This window comes from Phyllopteryx taeniolatus, chromosome 4 (genome assembly GCF_024500385.1).
Source record: "Phyllopteryx taeniolatus isolate TA_2022b chromosome 4, UOR_Ptae_1.2, whole genome shotgun sequence".
Taxonomy (NCBI): Eukaryota; Metazoa; Chordata; class Actinopteri; order Syngnathiformes; family Syngnathidae; genus Phyllopteryx; species Phyllopteryx taeniolatus.
In genome coordinates, this window is record NC_084505.1 from 24194949 (window position 1) to 24216979 (window position 22031).

General features: G+C 41.6%; 1 long non-coding RNA gene across 1 annotated transcript in view; it reads left to right on the top strand.

Moving 5' to 3' along the window:
- Nucleotides 1-20797, top strand: part of LOC133476865 (uncharacterized) — an 81561-nt gene extending 60764 nt beyond the window's left edge. Inside the window, exons 3-4 of the long non-coding RNA XR_009788172.1 lie at nucleotides 13615-13717; nucleotides 19943-20797. This is a non-coding gene — a long non-coding RNA (uncharacterized LOC133476865). The remainder of the gene's footprint in view (nucleotides 1-13614; nucleotides 13718-19942) is intronic.
- The last annotated feature ends 1234 nt before the right edge of the window (nucleotides 20798-22031 follow it).

Here is a 22031-nt window from a genome sequence, read left to right on the forward strand (position 1 = left end):
GTACTTTGCAGTTTGTGACCGTGCACCACTGACCAATGATCAAGCAGAACAATGGAGACGTACAATTCACTATATTGACGACAGGGATTTTCAAATGAAAAGTCGGTGCTTACACCCGAATGTTATTGCCTTCTATGCATAAACCATTAAGTTGCAATTCGGGATTGCACTTTGTATTAGCACATTTATTCAGTTAGCTCTTGCTAAGTAGAAGTGGGTCCATTTATAATTTTTTCAATTATTATCTATCATTTATTCTTATTAAAAGATTAGTCTTGAACTGAAAAGCGTTGCATATTATTTGTTAAAAAGTAGTGCAATATAAGTAAAAATGTTTCCCTAATATGAGGATTGTCGGTAACCCCCCTACCCACCCTTGAGGACTTGCACGCTGCCAGAACTAAGACAAGGGCGTGCAAAATCCTCTCGGACCCTCCGCACCCCGGTCACCAGCTCTTCCAGCTCCTTCCCTCAGGTAGGCGCTACCGATCAATGCAAACTAGAACTAGTAGACATTCCAACAGCTTCTTCCCTCTTGCGATCGACTTCTTAAACAGCTAACCTATCATTCCATTACAACAAGCTGGCAATTTTTTGACTTGAGTTCGTTGTCACGTTTCTGTGGGGCCAGTTATGTATTAGTCGTGTACTCACTGTAGTTGTCTCGCCATGCTGCACTATTTGCATATACTGGCCACTCATGCCAGAGTAACATCTGCTCCATTTGCACACTGATTGAGGAGTATCTGTAACATTTGCACAACCAACATTGTCCCAGATTATCGCACTATTCGTCACTTTAAACCGCATACACTCCTTGAAGTCTCAGCGCCCTTTGCACAATGGTCATTGCACCGGACTATTGCTATATTAGTCATTCGAACTGCTCTAAGTGCTAGAGGACTCTGCATCTTTTTGCACAATTGTTTTTTGTCAATGTCTTTATGTCTCCAAAGTGTTCTGTAAATTGACTGTCTGTTGTTGTACTAGAGCGGCTCCAACTACCGGAGACAAATTCCTTGTGTGTTTTGGACATACTTGGCAAATAAAGATGATTCTGATTCTGATGAGGAATCATCGTGATTACAATATTGGTCAAAATAATCGTAATTATTATTTTGGCCATAATCGTGCGGTCCTACTCCTGAAGTAGACCCAAATTTCCGGGATTAGTCATCGTGGCTGGTGACCCAAAAAGTGTATGTCAAACCCTGCATATGACTGTTAAGAAATATTATTTAAATTGAAGCTGGAACGGATACTTTCCAATATTTCTTGTGGGAAAATGTGTTTGTAAATATGAACAAATCTGAGGTTGACCAGCATCTCGCATCAAATGGTGTTCAGTCTTCTAGATTGCACTGTACTTACCTTTTTTTTTTTTCACATGGGCTTTTGTTTGCAAATAACGTCCAGATTCATTTTACAGCTATCGATATAATGTCGTAGCCACGCATTTTACCAAACCCTGTGTCTCAACAAAAGGCCAGTTTAGTCAGTATCAAGTTAGCCCTGCTTGGCCCCGATGACAGTTTGTGTGCATCAAGGCCATGGCCCTGCATTTTCTGCCTTGTAGCACACCAAAGTAAAATCGCTTGTCAGGCCGAGGTGTCTGTGAGCTGACAAGATGCCCCAGTGACATTTCAGCTCGAAAGAGCAAGTGTCTTGCAACCGAGTGGTCAAATATCAGAGAATAGGTCAAGCAGGGCGGAGCTGAGTGCTATGCGGAAGGCCAGTCTCTCCGCCAAACGCCCCCTTGACTTTGACAAGTGGGACTGCTCGGGGGGTCAGCGGGGGCGGCTTTGCGACGGTACAAAGTGATGTTCTGTTGGGCATGGCCAGACACTGTGCACCTTATTGGCTTCAAAAAGGAAAAGACATTGACATTGATTAATCTTCTTAACCCCCTTTCCTACATGAAGCGAGTGGTGTACGTGGTGGTGGTGGGGGGGAGTTTGGCAGCCCCATCAGATGGGCCACTCCAGTGGTTTGTACGGAGCATGGCCCCCTGAAATGTACTCTGGCATTCATTAGAATATCTTTGACACCTATCACGGGGGGAGTCAGCCAGGCTCGAGGGGAAGAGCCTCGTCTCATGATCGCTGTCACCTCTGAAGTCTTTTTAGACTGCTTCGTGTGGACAAAGTTGCTTCTTACTGAAAGATAGCAGTCAATCAATAACAGGTGCAATCAACTCCTATTCACATTTGGAAATCCACGATTTTGAGAGACCTTGGTCTATTTTCGTGATCAGCACTAATCCAGTGCGACGCTTGGCGTAATTCTGCAAGGAGGCAGGCTAGTTTTGGTCATTTCATGGACCGGCGTACTCTCCGCACCTTTGAAATGGGACGTCTTCACTGGTGTGTGTTTCACCACAGCTGACTTCAATCCTGTCCAATCAAAGCGGTTTCTTGCGTCCCCTTTAAAAGCGGCGCAAATAGTCTCGCATGGAGACGTCTCTATATGCGGAAGAGGACTCAACAATCCGTGCGTGACTGGAGCATTGAATGTTAGCGGTATACCCTCATTAAATGCAGAATGAGCTGGTGAAAAAACGCTGCCAATTGAAATATGTCTGCGGACCTCATTGTCCGATATCCCCTCCGACGATCAATAATTAATAATGCATTCAATGAATTGAATTCTACAATGATTCAGTGGCATCGATGCTTGCTGTTCATGTATTTATGAATGAAATACGTCTGACACATGTCCGCGGAGCACGCCTATCTGTTTGCCTGCATCTCGATCAAATTCTCCAAAATCGCGTTAGGCTAGCAGTCTATGTTGCACCAAGCGTTAGATGTGGTTTGAGCAAGTGTAAGTTTAGACTGGCTTTCAGCCACCAAATAGTCCTTTGCGCTATGGGGATGTTAAATGACATACTCTCGTTGCGTCGGCACCTCCATCTTACCGCAGACCGGTCTGTCAAATTGGCAAACATGCCAGCGATCCTTGCTCTTGCATGAAAATCAAGATATGCCACCCTTTGGGCTCCGGTGCAGGTTGTGCAGGTTGTCTATGAAAATAGAGCCCCATGTGTTGAGTGTCTGGGTGCTGTGTGAGTGCTTTACTGTCCTCCTGGTGTTCAATAAATGGTTGCAAGGTGCATCGGCAACTCCTTTCCTAAATGCCACGGCATTGCAGTAAATAAGTATGCTGTAGAAAAACACTACAAACCGAAGATTCCACAATATAGTGGGGATTTACGCTTCCAGACTAGGGGAGTGACTGATGAACAGTGATACAACCATGGTACGTGTGACTTTTGAAAGTGTATTTGAACTTCTTATTTTGCAAAGAGTTGGTCTGTCGACACTGCCACTCAAGTGCCACATACTTTGAACAAGAACCTGTGTTTTAGGTGCTTGTTTCTCGCATGGCTTTGCAAAGATCAAAGGAGCCCATTTATTTAGCTTCGACTTTTTCCGTGTCTTCCTGCTGATTTTTTTCACTTTTTCTGCATTTTAATGCCAACAGAAAGAGAGCGAGAGAGAGAGAGAGAAATGGAGAAAGAGAGAGCACGTGTCAAAGTCCTGACAGCCATCACGGCATTACAGCGGTGCTGACATAAATATTTAACACTGAGGGGCAACCTACAGCATGTCATGTCACGGCCGTGATTAGGGTGAACGGTGACCCCCTCTCATACAACATGGTTTCTTGTTGGAGAGTGGCGGGCAGATGGTTGGAGGGGGTTGTCAGGGGCGGGGGCTTGTGTCAGTGCTTCATAGGTTCCTATCAGAGGAAGGACAATGCTCCCTTGAACCCTCATTTCCATAAAGCCATTCCTTTGGAACAATGTTACCCTGTCGCTCTCTTCGCTCCCTACCTGCTTATTCTTCACGTCTACATGGAGCGGAACTGTTGCCGATCCAACTGCCTCTAAATCATACACGGTCGGGGCCTGTTCGACGCATGTTTGTGTGCCATTTTGCCCCCACCTCCCTCCCCTCCACCTTTAAGAGCCTGAAAGTGTCGGTCAGGAAAGAACCGTTAATCGTTGAGCCAACATCATTTGTTTGTTTATCATCGATTGGCTCAAAGATGTTTTTCCAATGTTATGTCATTGTTTGCGTGCCGTCAAGGGTGAGCCCCCTGTGAATAATTCCAGTCTTAATTGGAAAGAAATCCATACGTGCAGGATCCACGCACCGTGAAATAATTACAAGGCATCGAGGGGTAATCGATGCCTAGGCCTCGCCATTAAAATGTGTCCAAATGACTGATATATAGAACAGTAACAAAAATGAATAAAGAAACTGAATGGAGAATGGAAGGCCGCTATCTTGTAGCAAACAGGTGAGCTGGAGCCTATCCCAGCAGACATTTGGCAAGAAAAACTGGACTGCCAGCCCATCGCAGGGCACCTATAGACGATTTAGTCTACGATGAGCCTAACATGCATGTTTTAGGAACGTTGGAAGAAGCCGGAGTATCGGGAGAAAACCAACACAAGCACGGGATTTCATTCCACGATGCCGGATGTCTGAATAATGGCTATTACGGATGCTTTCAGGTGATCGGGGTTCAAATCGCCATTGGAACATCTCTCATGGAGGGTTTTGTATGGCTTCCTCCCACATTCCCAAAACATGCATGTGAGGTTCACTGTATTGCTCTAAATCATCCATAGTTGTGAATGAAAATGTACCGTAGAAATGATGAGTACTGCGGTATGATTTCAAATTTGTTGGTTTGTCAGCCGCTAGTAGCCGCTTGGTGTCACGGCCTGCCAGCACAACTGGGAATCACGATGACAAATTTGGGACAGCAAAGCACCAAAAGGAAGAGAAGAAGAGTGAAATGGGTCAATAATGGAAATGGTTTGATTGTATGTACAGGGGGTCCTCGGCTTAGTTTACAACGGCGCTTCGTTCCAATGGTAGCGATGGAACCCAAAATTGAATGTGAGCCAGAACTAACCTACGCTAACGGAATAGTAAAGTCATAATTGGGATTTGAATGAAAAACATTTCTAGGCTATAAATAAAAAACAATCAAAGGAACAGTACGCACAATGGTAACTAAGCTTGCCTTCTTGTGCTGTGTAACGATTCCTAGGTTATGCCTCCTTCGTAAACCCTGAAATGTTGGGATCGTCATAAACGGAGGAAGCACTGCAGCGAATATTTTGGACGGACGCTTAACATGTGAAACTGTGTATGGTTTACTCTCTCTACGATTGGGAATTGACTGCTTTTCCACTCGCTGATCGCCCTTCCGGTAAATGTCACATTACACCAGCGCTGTGGTCAAAGCCAGGCTCCATCTCGGCAATTCTGTGTTAAGTCACACATCATTTTGTGGCCTCCCTTAAGTGCGTCTGTGTTTGTTAAGTGCCCCGGGCACATACCGTAGAGTGTGGTGTTAATCCAATTCGGCCTTAACATTTTGCGAGCGGAGCAGTCGGTGTGTGCTCGCGTGGTGGACGGAGAGAGGTCGGGACAAACCGGGGGAAAAAAAGGCAGCAACTCTCCCTCGGTAAAGGAAGGAAACAAACGAGGCGATGAGGATGGCCTGAGTGCTGTTACCTGTCCCTGTGGTCATTTACGCACACACACACACACACACACACACACACTTAGTCGCATACAGTCAGACAAAAGTCTCTTGTTAAATTTTAATGGGAAGCCTTTTTAGTTCAGCCCTATTGTCTTTCCCGCTAAAGACTCGGGAATACTTGTATCTGTCCAGTGGACAGTGACAATAGAGGCCCCCTGGTCTACTGTCCTGCCCACCTCTTTAGCAGGCAGACGGAAGAGGGATGTTATTATTATTTCATGCCTCACAAGAGTTGGCCGTTCATTTTAGGGCCCGCCCATTGCCGCCCGAGCCCCCGGCTCGGGGAGCGCTCTGAGTGCACACGCTATTGTTCACTTGCCATTTTCTTACATGCCCCCCGAGCGGAAAGAGAAGCATTCGTTCAGCCTTGTTTCGCTTGGTAAAGACAAGAAAAGCATTTAGTGCTTCGGGAAAGGTCAAAGGTGGCAGGCGGAGTAATGGACAAGCAAACGGTAAAGTTCTATTCACAAAGTCTGCCCCCTACCCACACGCTAGAAACAAGACAAAGCCAATTTACAAATGGAATACACCTGTATTAGTCCTACAATTGGGAAATACTGTAAACAAAGACAACAGAAGCAGCATGGTAGAATAATAGCAAATAACTGATTCAAAAAAATACATATTTACATCAACAACAATGGGATCTGGCAGTGTATGTTGCTGTACACAAATGAATACTATCCTGGATATGGCGATGTGAATTTAGCAGCAGTATGCAACACATGCCACATATACTAATTGACAAGTGTAATTCGGCGACTTGTCGAAGTGCTGCCCCCGCGAGTGAAAATACAATCCATGATTTTATTGTCTCGCATGGGCTTCGCAGTTCGCTCAACAAGTAACCTGCCTAACAAATTCGGGTGCCGTCGCCGAATCCTCAAGACCCGTGGACCCTTGCTACTCTCACATCCATAGTGAATTTATTATTATTATTATTTTTGAAGACACCGTTATAGTTGAAAACTATATGAATATTTCACTGGTAATACTGGAGAACATGTCCTGTCCTCAGGTCCCGCTAAGACTCTCTTTGAGCCGCATAAAACGTGAATGATGTTTGCATTTGACTACCTGCGAATCTGTGGAAGGCATCGGGCTCATTAGCGCGCCACGCTTAAAACTGAATTACTTAATGAGGGTAAATGGACTGTGCGATCAGGAAAGAAATACATTTGAAAGATATGCAATAGTACAGCGGACCCCTGTTTAGCGCCGGGGGATAGGTTCCCGACCCACCGGCGGGAGGTAGAGCAAAGTAGAGAGAAAAAATAGTTTTACCCTTCCCACATGTTTGAAACGCATTTAAACTTAAAATACACTTTTTGTCAAGTATTCCTTAGGACCTCTCTTCCTGTCAAAAAATGGGAAAATAAATTCTTCTTCTTCGACTGCTGCTTCTTCTCAGCCCTCCACTGCAGGCACGCAACTTATCATTTGCGTATAAACTGTAGTTTAAACAACAATGCATTTACATAAGTAAAAAATTATGTAAACTAAGCATGAAATTCACAATTTAAATAAGTAGCATTAGGATTTCCCTATCGTGGATACACCGTCTTATATAGTGAGAATGTGTTAAGTGAGCATTAAAGGGGGCGTATTTTGCCAAGCCAACTTTTTCTAGTATTTGGGATGTAATATTGTCTGTATCGTGCCTCAGTAAACGTGAAATATGAATTAAAATTGTCCACGCATTCCCTAGTTCCAGACGTTTTTCTGCCGCGAGGCCTGTCATCAGGTCATTCGAATTTCTCAAGCTTATCGACGTCACGAGCGAAGATCTCCGCCTTCCCTTTTCGCTTCCGAGCCAGCGCTGTCAACATAGAAAACGCGTGTGCTCTCACAAGTGGGTCTTCTACACCAATCAGAGGAAAGGGGGGCAGTCTTCGCCAGATATGGACAAAGCGGATCCATAACTGGGTCAGAGGGGCCTTTTCTGGACACTCGTATGACAAAACAAGGTGTTTTTTTTTTTTTTTTTTTAAATTGATACTTTAATACTAAGTTCTTGTTAGAGAGTCACTCTATGGAGGTCTAAAGAAACAAAATATGGGACCTTTAAAACATGCAGTGGCAAAGGTGCAACCACATTACATGTTTACTGGCACACGCAGAAAAAAGGGTCGCCGTCTCGAGCCCTGAAGCCATAAAAAAAAACAAAAACAAAAATTGCTGAAAAATCCACGACATAGTGGGGGCGCAAACGAGCGGGTTCGTTGTAGTATCAAAAATTGAAGCCCGCAAAACGCCACACATGACCGAACCTCTCTGAATCAACTTCGAAATATGAATTTATTTATGTATTCCTCAGTTCCAGTCTTTCACCGGCCATTTAAGATGCGTAGCCGAGACATCTGTGGCTGTAATTAATGAAGGAAAATAGAGTGGCAGTGACCTTTTGAGTCAGCTGATTGACACAAATAGACACTTACAATCTCCTAACCTTCACAAATGTCAAGAGAAACCTAAATTCTGACACCTGTCCTCCCTCCCTGCCCATACTTTGAGTCTCCTTATGTTTACTATCACCTTATTGATTTGTTTGCCAGGAGTCTGCGGAGCTCCATTAAATATTCACAGCTTGTTTTTCCCCTTTCGCCATCACTTTATTCTAAAATGCAATTTGTCTCCATGGCTCCTCTTTATAAGCTGAGTTCAGCTTACAAGTTGTAGATACATGAAGGAAAATCCTTTCTGCCATTAATTTTTAAATCTCTATTTCTTTGGATCTCTAAATCCCCTTATCTCCTTTGGCAGTTAGCGCGTTTTGTCGGGGAGCCGGGCTTCAAATAATAGCGGGCAAAAAGGAGCCCCCGCGCACTTACACGCCCGATAACTATCACTGTCTGGACGTGGTTCATAGGAGGGACCATCCCGTCCAGCCTCGTAATTGATTCATGGCCTGACGCTCGGATTTTCTCTGCTGTGCAAATATCAAAGTCAACTTGGTGCGTACTTCTGTCAAGTAACCCAAAGTTTCCTGGTATTGATCTGGTGGCAAAACTTCCCCACCCCCCCCCCCCCCAGTTTGTTGTATTTGGACAGAACATTGTTCAAAACTGTGGCACATTAAAGCATTTTTTTGTGCTTCCCCCCCCCCCCCCCCCCGTGTTTTTCTGCTGTTTTTTTTTTTTTTGCGTGTTTTTTTTGGTGGGGGCGGGTTCCCCCTCCCCTCAGCCTTAATTGTGACGTTCCCACTAGGGCGAACGCTGATGTCTTTGCTACTGTCAGAGTGATTAGGTGTGGCTGCAGAGGCCAGCATCCTACCCTTCATCTTCACTGCCAGCTAATTTTATTTGACGAGCAGAAAGGATGCGTTTGGGTTGCGTTTGAGCCTTTTTCACGTCGGAAAACTTCAAAGGGTCCCGTCTCATCTTCACCTACTGTGAATGACAGCACACCCTGGGAGAGAGAGAGAGAACTGGAATCGCTCGTCTTTCTTTCACTGTGGGTTTATCGATATTGTGAAATATTTTTACAGTATCAATACACCAACATCGGATATTGACACTCTGCGACATGCTCGATAGTGCTTTCAACTTTGGCAGATTTACTTTTTCATCTCGAAACATTCACACTACTGGGGTCCATAGTGAAGCACAGCTCTATTTCAAAACAATACAGGCCTGATTTACTCAAAAGAATTGCGTCTGCCAAAGGTGCAAAATTCCCACGCAGTTCATTTTGGGCATTCTGGGAGGAGTAAATTTAAATAGATAGATTTTGCATGCGTAACATGATTCATAAAACCTTAGATGAAATGGCTAATTTTGCGCAACATTTTCCCTTTGTGTAAACAATTTTGAAAATCCCAGAGACAAAAATTATCGCACAAATCATCTGTTCAGCGATGTAATTTTGGAGTTTCTGAATGATGTAAGGGTTGACTTGGAGCCGGTCACAAGAAGGAGTCATGCCATATTACTTATGACACAACGCTTTCAACTCGGCATTTCCGTGCATTTGGGTTATTTCAGGGCACTGTGTCAATTGGGGCTGGCCTCTTCCGGAGCAGTTTTCCATGTGTGCTGTCCCAACTTTTAATGTGTGCAATGTTTATGCCAGATGGGCACATACAATACTTAAACAGCCAATTGACACACATTTGGTACATGTTAACTCGAATAAAAATGGTTTTACGCAGTCGCTGGCTTTCTCAAAAGTGATCTGTAACTCGGTAATAAAAAGAAAACATGACTTTTTTTTTTTCTCATAAAATTGGGACCTTTTTTCTCTTTATTTCATACACTGTTTTGACTTTATTATACTTTATGACAAACTTTTTCTCATAACATTGCAGCCTTACTCGAATAAAATAAAATCAGATTAGGAAAATTTGACTCTTTTTCATGTATTAAGCCCAACTTTATTCGAAAGAATACAATTCTTAGGGGTTATGCGCAACCATTTTCTGCATTCGGCAAAACACTCCAGTAAAACCACATTTGTTGTATTATTGCCACTTTTTTGCCTGTTACTAAGACTTTACGCTCATAAAATTGCACCTTGTTTTTATGATGATAAGAGAAAAAATTACTTTATTATTGTAAAATTATAACAGCCGTCCATCCAGGCAGTTTCTTTCTTTAATTCTGTTTCAAGTTTTCCCTTCTTTTCTATTCTATTCTACTGGTAGATATTGTATCATAATATTCCAATATCGTGTTGATAGTTACACTACGATCGTCTCCTGCAGGTGAGAGGTGTTAATATATTAATGGAATCCTCCTGTTTGGTGTCTCCTCGCCCCTCAAGATGGGCAGTAATCAGTTAGTTCCTGTCGACTGGCTTCCTGCGAGGGAGCGGCGGCACTAATCAGAAGTGGCGTCGCTCTAGCAGGCGCTGTGGGCGTAAAGGAGGGCGGTGGGGGCGAGCTGCGCCCGAGATGACACCTCACAGATTTATTACCTCCATCCCGAGTTGGGAGAATCTTTCAAAAAGAAGGCAAAATAAAGTTTACGTTTACCAAACATGGCACATGTGAGCTGAGTAAATCTTAATTAACCGACACCCTGGTAACTTACATGATTTTTATTATATAGATTATTATTATTTTTTTTATATATTTCAAAACTTTTTAATAAACACATTTGCTTTTAATATTTAACTATTGTACTAATTTGTGTAAATCAAATTCAGTGAAAAAAAATCTAATTTATTTTAACTTGAATATTATTATATTAAATGTATTTGTTGTTTTTTCAGTGACCTTATCTATTTGGCATCATACATAGGTTTTTCTTCTGATTTTAGTCAATTACAGCTCAGTAGTATTTTCTATGCAAGTAAATTATAATGAGAAAAATTGTTATAATAATAATAATAATAATAATAATTCATCCATTCATTCATCTTCCGTTCCGCTTATCCTCACCGGGTTGCGGGCGTGCTGGAGCCTATCCCAGCTATCTCCGGGCGAGAGGCGGGGTACACCCTGAACTGGTCGCTAGCCAATCGCAGAATAATAATTAATAATTCTTCCACATATCCCTATTAAATGTATTTTATTTAAACAGTAAATAACAATATGTACTATAATAATAAAAATAATAACATTACTACTACTACAAATTCTCCTTTTTCTTCTTTGTCTTCTTGTTATTATTATTATTATTGTTATTATTATTGTTCCATTTTTATAGTGCCTTTTATGGTACCCTAGGACTTAATTCATATTATTATTTCCATATTTATGTGTATTAATTCATTTTATTATTCAAATATGTAGTTTTTTAAAAAAATACAGTTGCTGATAAGAATGTTGTCTCAACCGTAAAACAATCCTAATGGTAAAATATGAATGCATTTAAAAAAATGAACGCACTGACAAGGAGCAATGAGACATACAGTAGTTGAATTATCTTTTGCTAAACGATATTGAAGGTAAAAGACATGTTCAAGCTTCATCTTAATATTTCCTTTTGTTGTCCGTCTACCGTGTTTGTGATTAAGAATGTTCAAGTCCATGTTAGGCCGTGCCCTAATATGTTTCCCCATTGAGCCTCGCATTAAGCCTATGACCTTTCCATGTAACTGAAGTGGCCTTTTCACCCGCAGACGTTCACCTCTGACCCCCGCCTCTCGGCACAGGTTATGAATTGAGTATTGATCACGTCTTAAAGATGGTCACATATCGATACTATTCTCTGTTGTGTGCCTGATTTAGCGGCCGATCAGTTGTCTCGTTACCGTCGACGTCGTACGATGCCGTATCTCGTCAAGCCCGATCAAACAATGCCATTTGTGTTTCAGTCCCCCAAAACATCTCCCAAAATATTTATAACATGTTTATCAATAATAAAAATAGCACTGTACACTATTCTCCTTATATAAAAACATAGCTCAATAGGCATTGTGTGTTTGTCGCCAAAAAATCTTATTAGTCAGGTCACTTGTTAGTCAAAGTACCACTGTATTAGGATTTAAGAGGTTTATTCGTATTTGGTGATGTAATCATGCACCACATACACACAGTGGAGGGTATGAACTGCTCCCACCAAAAGTTAAAATGCTTCAATTTATTTAGTGATTAATATTTTTTAAAAATGCTTTTTTTTTTTTTGTCTTTCCATGCAATCACTTTTATCTCCCCAGTCTGGACTCTGCTTTCACGAACAGAAGAGAGTTGATTCTCCTAAAATTCATCCATCCATCCATTTTCTGAGCCGCTTCTCCTCACGTGGGTCGCGGGCGTGCTGGAGCCTATCCCAGCTGTCATCGGGCAGGAGGCGGGGTACACCCTTAACTGGTTGCCAGCCAATCGCAGGGCACATACAAACAAACAACCATTCGCACTCACATTCACACCTACGGGCAATTTAGAGTCTCCAATTAATGCATGTTTTTGGGATGTGGGAGGAAACCGGAGTGCCCGGAGAAAACCCACTCAGGCACGGGGAGAACATGCAAACTCCACACAGGCGGGGCCGGGGATTGAACCCGGGTCCTCAGAACTGTGAGGCTGACGCTCTAACCAGTCGCCCACCGTGCCCCTAAAATTCATTATGTCATATTATTGCATATTGTTTCTCCCAAATTTAAAAACAAACAAACAAACCAAAGAAAACTATAGATTTACAACTTGATTTTTTAAACATTGATTATAATTTTTTCCATCCATTTTCTACTGGTTGTTTAGATTTTTTTCCTCAAGTTAATTTGAAATTCTTTTTGAATGACTTGTTGGACTTTTTTCCTCTTATTATTAGAACTTAAAAAAAATGTAAACAATTTCATATTTACAGACTCTCTTTTGTGAAATTAAAACTTTGTTTCTTGTAAAATTCCAACTTTTTTTCTGTAATGTTTTATTTTTATTTGTCACTATTATTTCAACGTTATGTCTGTTAAAAAACGTATTTTACAACTTCATTTGTGTGTTTTTAATCTGGTAATATTCAGACTTTATTGTAATATTGCATTAAGATTTGTGTAATTTTTACGACTACAAGCTCATGTTTCTATTTTTATAGTTGTGACCATAACACATAACAAATATTATCCCAATATCCTCATTTAAAAAGTTAGTGAGGGATACTGTACATGATTCCTGTTATGAACCTTTTATTCATATGCTTTAATGTAATGTACATGGGTAAAATGGGGATATAACATTATATCACATTGTACAGTTTGTTGTTTATGTACAGTATTCATTTGTATTTGCTTTTAAATTGCTTAGTTGCTGCAGCCAGGTTGGCATTGCAAATGAGAATCTGTTCTCAATTGCCTTAACTGGATAAATAAAGGTTAAATAAATAAATACAAATATTTTATGAGATAAGCTGTGGAACACTTTTGGAGCATTTTTTTCTGCTTCTCTATCTATCCACCTTTATCTTCGTACTCAGCTAGTGAACAGTGGGGTCACGTGTGAGTGTGTGTACACACACATGCACACAATTATAGGACAGGCTGGTAAAGGTCAGTGCGATGAGTTCAGGAATGACAGGAAACAATGAACCTTCCCAGGTCCAGTAAATGAACCCGTGTCACAGGCCACTCATTCCCACTGATCAATACTGAACACTTTGCTTTCAGAAAATGAGGGTCATCCTCCACGGGCCACCCACCTCTCCAGGGACGGACAGGAACACTGATAAAACAATCACCATAAAGAGGTTCCAGACTCGCAGCTAAAAAGGTGGGTGGGTAGAAGGTTCGGGGGTGGGGGGGGGCTTACTTGGCTTGTGGAGGCTTCCTTGTGTCAGTGTGCTTCTCGCTAAGAGCCGCTTGCCAGGGCTCTGACAGCGGCGCGGTCGATAAAGTGGATTTCTGATATAAATGTTTCCCAGAGCCCTTTCCATCACGTGGAGACACCTGCAGGGCGGTGACATAGCGTCTCTGTCACCGCCAGGGCAGCTTGTTTAGGCCCCGACATGCTGCATCTTTAATCCTGCCATACAGTTTGGGTTCAATTTGACCAGTTTGGACATTTGACAGCAAAATAAAATATATACTGTCTTTTTCTAAAATTACCTAAGTTGCACAAACCTGCAACTACTGTGGTAGCTTGACTAAAAGTTCGATTTGTTCCATAACCACATTTGTATTCCATATCACTCGGATCACCTTTCCCCATTGGAATGAACGGAAATTCCATTAATCCATTCCAGTCCCCCCAAAAACACCCTCACCGTTTTTGTTCCAATATCAGTTGTCTGTCAGCCTGTCTACTGTTTCACCGTATGTGTTAGCATTAAGCTAGCGGACTTTCGTGAGACAAAGTTAATGTGGTTTGGTTAAATACATGTGTAATTCTTTTGTTTTAGGTTTAGTTTTACAGTAAATTTCAATTGGGAGTTGCACTAAAAAACTTGAAGCAAGCACGCTGGACATCTTTTTTGAAGAATTGTTTTAAGTTTGCACATGGCACGCTGAAGGAGGGTGGAATACAAATCAACCGGATCTTCTCAGCACTCATGTAGGGCCCATATGCACACAAAAAAAAAGAAAATAGAAAATGCAAGCACAGAGTGCAACAGTTACCTGTGCTTTCACACTTTGTTGTTAGTTTCATCAGAATCCGAATCATCTTTATTTTGCCAAATATGTCCAAAAAACACACAAGAAATTTGTCTCCGGTAGTTGGAGCCGCTCTAGTACGACAACAGACATAAAGACATTGAGAAAAACAGTCACTGGGCAATAAAAGGTTGCTAGTAATCGGGTAATGCCATCTAGCCATCTGCCATCTCGCGGTGAAGTGCATGAAGCGGAATCATATGTGAAATTTTTGCTCGCAACACAAGGCAAAAAACTGTTCGATTGCCATTCACAGGGGAGCTTGAAACCGTCATGAGAACTGTCTGTGTTGCGACCACATTTGCACAGGTTCCCGCAGCAACACGCACCTGTTGGTCTTTCGCCACAGTGTAATAAAGAAGTAAAGCAGCACAAGAATGAGCCTACATACTAAACATAAGGACAGAGGTCGTACAGGGTGCCTTGACACAGGTGTGAGTATGCGCCTGCAAAAACAAGTACCTGTAGTGGAGCAAAAGGGAAAAACAATTGTGGTATAAAATATAAAAAATACGTTTCCCCCTTTCTCTGAAATATTAATGAAGGATTAAGCATCTATCTGTTGATTTCAGACATGCTGATAACACATTCTGCAAAGATCTTCAGTTCATCATTTGATATAAAGCATTATAATCAGGATATTTTTGGCCCGAGTAAAAATGGACTCGAAACATATTGTGTGTGTGCTTGGAAAATGAACAGTATGTAAGGGTTCAGCACACCGCAACGTATTTCAACCAAAGACAAGGAAAAGGCCTTTTGGAGAGTAAGATGATAGGACTTGGATAACATGTCTTTTTTCCTCATCTCGTTGGCTGGAATGGCAGTAAAACTGTGCCAGTTAGCTATCAGTTTTTCAAGTAGCATGTCTTCAAAAGACTTTTTGGAGATCCTTTCTTCAGCTGTTGTTTATAACCTGTTGTTCGTATTCCGAACTATTTGGCATTAGGGTTGTTGGAACTTAAACGTTCAACTGTATTTCGGTTCAACAGCATTTTCGGCTGTCATTCTAACCTGCGCGCACACGTCTAAACCAGACACTCACGTCCACACTCAATCAACTCCTCCACTCTTATGCCTCCTGACTGACCTCAGTTTGCGGTGGCTGCAGTCTTTACCCGAGCATATTAACGGCTTAGATAAAGGGATCTGGAAGCCGGTTGGGGCCGCTCCGCTGGCCTGGAGAAAGTGCTTGAAGCAGCAGATGCAGTGGCGACGGAGGGTAACACTCCTCCCTCTCTCGCCCCCGCCCCATTAGGAGTCATTCCCTCAGCCGGTGACAAAGTGGCTCCAAGTCTTCATTTTCTGCTGATCCAGTGTGAGCCGGAGGCAGGGAGGGAGCCGCTGTCATCAGTTACACGGGCCGCCGTTGCCTAATTGCAGCCGACTGTCGACGCATGCATTTGGTCCTTTCTCAGGCCTACATTATTTATCGTGGGGGGGAATATTCTATTGATTTGAGATGGCACAGCGAGATATAAGTGAAGTTGCTAAAGAGCTGACATGACACTCAGTAACTTGGATGCAAATGTCTTTGCTGTACAGTAAAACACAGTCAATATGATAAGGAATGACTCTCTAGATCACAGGTGTCAAACTGGTGGCCCGGGGGCCAGATCCGCCACGTCATTTTATGTGGCCCCCGAGAGTGTGCATCGACTTTGTGTTTCTTGCTAAAATACCAAAATTGCAAATTGTCTTCACTTTGAAAAATATTGAGATATTGCAAGCATTTTTTGTTACCAACCCTACTTTCAAAATAAAATTGATTCACACTGTAGTTGAACAGTTTTTACTGGCTTCTGATTTCAAAAGTAATTATCCATGAATTTGTGTATATGTAATAATTTGAGGCAATCATACATTCATACGGGTTTGCAGCCATAACGGCCCTCCGAGTGGAACCATAACTGCGATGCTCAGTGACTGTTTTTTGTCAATGTCTTTGTCTCCAAAGTGTTCTCTGTCAATTGACTGTCTGTTGTTGTACCAGAGCGGCTCCAACTACCGGAGACAAATTCCTTGTGTGTTTTTTGGACATGGCAAATAAAGATGATTCTGATTCTGATTCTGACAAAAATGAGTTAGACACCCCTGCTCTAGATGTTACTGGTGCTCATTGTTTTAATTTTTTAATTTTTTACCAATGGTCCAAAGATCGCTTCATAACTTTTCACATGGAGACCTATTTTAACAGACTGGCATAGAAACAAAGAAAAACAATATGCAACAAACTAATACACTGAATGTAGTTGTTGTAATTAGCCCTGCGAATGTTTTTCTCTTCAACGAGCCAGCCGGTCTCATCTTGTGACCCATTAGCATAGCGTTTTATAAGACGGGATATCCTAGCCAGACTGCAAAAAACAAAGCATTTCTGTGTTTCACCTTTTCTATTTCACTTGTGCTTTTTTTTTTTTTTTTTTTAAAGGATCTGCTTATATATTTTCCAAGTACTACTGGTCGCATTTTTAGTATACAGTAATATTTTTCACGCTAACAGCATAGTCCGGCTGTATGCCGTACTGTCACAAGTGTTACGACACACTGGGAATCTCTGCTCTAGGAGGATAAAGAACCAAAACACTCATCTAAAAATAACCAAGAATGGCTAATAAGAAAATGTCAGACTATTCTAAAGAGTCCTGAACTAAAACCTAATCTGACCCTATCACTAAGAGTTCCACAAATCCGCTTTGTCTTCCAGTTATTGTCTCAAAAGGTTGTCCAGTAAAATGTTAATTTATGGCTACCATCATTTTTTTTTTTTTTTTTTTAGGACAGTTTCATTAGTTTCATTTTACAAGTAATTCTGTTGGACTACAAAAATGTATTTGTATTATGTTCAAGGAACTACGGTAAATATTTGTCATATTCAATGGACATTCACGTAAGTCTTCTGTTCAAATGCATCGTGAAATCTGTTTACAAATGAGATGGCACGATGATGATCTGGAACCTAACCCAGGTGACTTTAATCAAAAAAGTGGGATACAACCTGGACTGATCACCACTCAATAGCAGGTCACGTATACTGTAGGCAATTGTGCAAACATATTTTACCCTGCATATTAATAGCCACTGTGTCTATTTGGTTGGTCAGCATAAGAACAAATGGAGCACTGTTGGAAAAGAGAAGTGCTCGAAGGTTTCATCAAGTGTTGAGTCAAAGTACTTGTTTGGTTTTCACAATTGAATGAATGCTGTTTTGTAGTCCCAATTTCATGTGTCATCCACATTAATCGCATGGACTTTTTTTGGTCCAAGGGGCTAGCTGGCACTCGTCATTTGGTTTATGTCCAATTTCTGCATGTTGGCACACAAACTTGCCTTCTCATGCCTTTCGCTCAGGTCACATCATAGAACAATTCCCTTGATCACTTTCCAATGCCATGACCTCATCACTAATAAAGACTAGCGGTCCATGTATGAGCACATTAGCTTCAGGGGCAACGCAGAGTTCTCCGCAGGAGTCCAGAAAACGTCCCTCGAAGGCGAACCCCGCATTGCAAAGATCGCTCCAAGTCGCTAATGAGACACATTCATTTGCGGTGCGACACGTAATCCAGCTCTAATCTTTTCAGACATTTTAACAAGGCTGACAAATCGCGTAAAATCAAAGGGAAACTTCTACTTTAAACTTCTACAGCGGCTGTAATAGTTGGAAGAGGAATCGCGTTGTGGCTGGGCCAAACTACCACTTTCTTTTGTTAATGTTTTACAATAGTCCTCCAATAAAACAAGGCTGGCTTTCGCAGGCGAGCGGGGAGGCGAGGCCTTTGTAAATCCTGCTCTCCCTCTCTTCCCGTGTTCCTATAAAGACCTTGTGCCTAGCATACCTGCGATGTTTGATTCCGTGTAATTGAAACAAGGCGAGCGTAGGGTCCTTGCCAGCATATGGCCTCGCCATGTAAGGTAATGTTTGCGCTGCAAAAAGCGGCTAATGAATCCAAGTCTTGGGTGCTGGCACGGCGACTCCTCTCTCACGAGAGGCTGAAAAGCGCCTCGGGATGCTGTCCCCTTTTTTTGCTCTCCACGCAGCTGTGAAAAGTTTAAAACGCCTGACCCCATAACATGAAACAGTGCGGGCAAACACGGCTACAATTAAAAAGCTGCGGTGAATATATTACATTGGCATCCCGGGGTCATTATCCAGTTTATTGCCATTTGTACAGTGTTTTTATATGCGGAGGATTCGCTCATAATTGTGGCGTTTGCTTGTTTTTCTCAAAGTGTTTCAAAATTCTGAATGTGTCAAAGCTCGTCTACCTGCAGGGACCTCAGGGGGTTCCCCAAAAAATATACGATTGGGGAATTCGACCAACTACAGCATGTAGGATAGATAAAAATCGAAACTAAAAGGTTTTTTTGTGGGTATGAATAAGCAGTGACATATAGGCCCTTACTCTCCTTTTTTTTTTTTGTGGTAGAGAATCCTCGAAAATGGTCATCAAAATTTGACATCATGCTCCACCCACCCACATAAGATGCTGGAGGCATACATAGTTAGTAATTCAGGGTCGCCGATCCATCCAGGATAACTGCTGTCGATTAGGGCTCATGAGGGTGAATTCCTTCCTCAGAGTTTGTCAAAGTACGAGATTTCGCCCAAAATGGCTCATTCAAACAAAAATGGCAGATTTCCTGTTTACCATTTGGCATGAGTCCTTGAGTCTTGTTCGTGCGTCCTGTCATGATAGACTTGTCCACCCAATTTCATGTTGAGTGGTGAAACTGGTGTCCAGGGATATATATATATTAATATACCCCATGTGTAGAGTGTGTTTGCAAATTAAAAAAAATCTTTAAAAATATATAAAGAGCATAAACAAGGCCAACAGAAGTAGTTTTATCTGCTGATTATTATTATTATTTTTATTATTATTATTATTTCTATTATTATTATTTTTATTTTATTTAATTTTTTTTAACATTTGTAGACTTTGTTTCTAGATTTTAGATACTTCAAAAAATGTCCATATGTTCTGCAACACAATGGGAGAGTCTTTGTCATAGTTGGCCAGTTAGTTTGAAAAGTCCAATGCTAACAGGGTGAAATGATTAATTGTGCCAACGACTTTGGAGGTGTGAATATTTAGACTTTTAAACCTTATTTTTTGTCTCTACAGGAGTCCTGTAAATAGCAATAATATTAAAGGTGAAGCACAACCAATTGTAAATCTTGGAGCTCCCAGTAACGTTTAGATGACACAATCCCACCACAAGCCACTGGAAAAAAAAAAAAAAAAAAAAAAGTCACGTTTGCGAGGAGTTCTTAATCCACTAACCAGACCAGAGAACACTCTAACTGGCCTAATCTGAAGCCTCTCTGGGGTTCTTGCAGGTACCGATGGACTGATTGGTGGAGATGGATGCCATCTGGTGTGGCGTGCAGCTCCACCAGGCATTTAAACAGCATTACTGTCGCCGGCTAGGCAGAGGAGCCAGGCGGGAGGCCATTAGAATGTATGAATAATGGTCTCCTGACGAATCACTACGTGTTGTGACAAATGCACGTTTTATGACAGTGCAGTTGTTTGTGTCAGCGCGGATGACGGATGTAGCTACTCTCGTTTGCGTGCGGCCGGCTTGATGCATGGCTGCACGCTCGGGATGCTGCCAGTGTAACACAATACTGTTGGACCTACTTGCTTTACATTTGCTTCACCATTTCACGTTGGCTAATTTGTTATGATTGTGAAAAGAAATGTAAGGTCTGCTAAAGGTAAGTAAATGCCTCCCACAAATAAGAAAAACTCCCTTTTGACATGCGGACAACAAAAATGGGCAGCACAGTGAACCCTCGCTGTCAAGTTTGCCGGCTATTAGCTGGTGGTCAATGCTAGCAACTCCGCTGCTAACATAGCGTTATCGAAAGAACACAAAATATGCAAATTGTTGCGTATACTGTTTCAGCGAATACTTTTCATTATGTTCTACAGAAAAAAATCACAAATGGGTAGGCGAGTTCGTGACTCACCATTCACGAATCGGCAGAGGTTTACTGTGCTTATGATGATTTACTTTAGAGACAATGTCTTTTAAACATGGGCAGTTACCTGTTTAACCCAGTTGAACTAAGTTGATAACAAAAACAGCAGGACCTACTAAAACACATAACCATGAGGTCCCTGTGCAGTACTAAAGATGATCTGTACTTCCTGTTGAGAAAGAGGCTTATCGGCAGTGAGGGGTTCCCACTGAGGGTCATTTTGGAAATAAAGTAGCTGGAATTTTTAAAAAATGTTTTTGAATCTAAAATAAAGTGCTAAAACCAACAGATGAACTTCTTCTGTTTCATTGCAGCCTCTTCTATTTTCTTGATCCAAGTGAAAGTCCATTACGATTAGCTTGATAATATGATTACGCGCAACTGGGATTGATGTTTACTTTTAAACCCGTCAATACAGGTTAGCTTTGAAACCATGCATGATGCGCCACCCGAGATCTCATTAATACACAATCATGCTGAAATTCAATGGTGACGATCTAAACCTTGATTTCATTTATTATTTTTTTGTCTCATAAACTTTGCCAGAACGATGGATGGTCTTGCAAAATACTTTCTTCAAATTGGTGGACAAATCCAACACGATGGTTAATATTTTGTGAGTTTGCCTGAGAAAGTGTTGTAATATTATTCACAAACCATATCAAGATGCAGTACGGCTTCATTCAAACTTCATAACCACTTTGAAGTTATGGCAGAATATAGCCTTGATGTTTATAATACAGTGTAGCGGTTTGTTGCTGGGCAAATATTGCATTTAGACTTTATCAGTATCGGCTGATAATTAGCATTTTATGCTCCGCCACCGTCCTTATTTAAGTACCATGCCCTTCTGTCACGTCACTTTCTGTTTATAGTCATCTTTTCACGTCAGCGTGCTCCCTTTGTTCAATAAAGTCTGTAAACATGCATCTTCTGTTGTTTTTCGCTTTTGGGTCCAAATATATTGTGTTTGACGCAGCCGTAACAGCAAGCAGGCAACAAAACGTTACGTAGCCTAGCACTAACGGTTGTACGTAAACATGCTGCCATTCTGTCGAATCATGCTCGAAAGTTTCGGGGTGGGTGAAGTCACTGAATTACAGTAAGTTAGCACCCATTATTTCTGTCATGTTGTAATGTTGCTTTGACCTGACTGATTTAGAATACACGATCTGACGAGAGCAGTGATTTCCAACCTTTATGGAGCCAAGGAACATATTTTACAATTGAAAAATCTCACGGCACACCAACAAACAAAAATGCCACAAAAAGTGGATACATTAATTACTTTATTTACTTCCTGCCATCTAATAGAAGACCATTCATTTGTCACTATGCCTCACTGGCATAAATAGAGGAACAAATATATATTGTATATATTTTTTTGGAGCAATTAAGTACACAAGTGTATATGCAGTAAATGAACAGGCCATTTAAATCG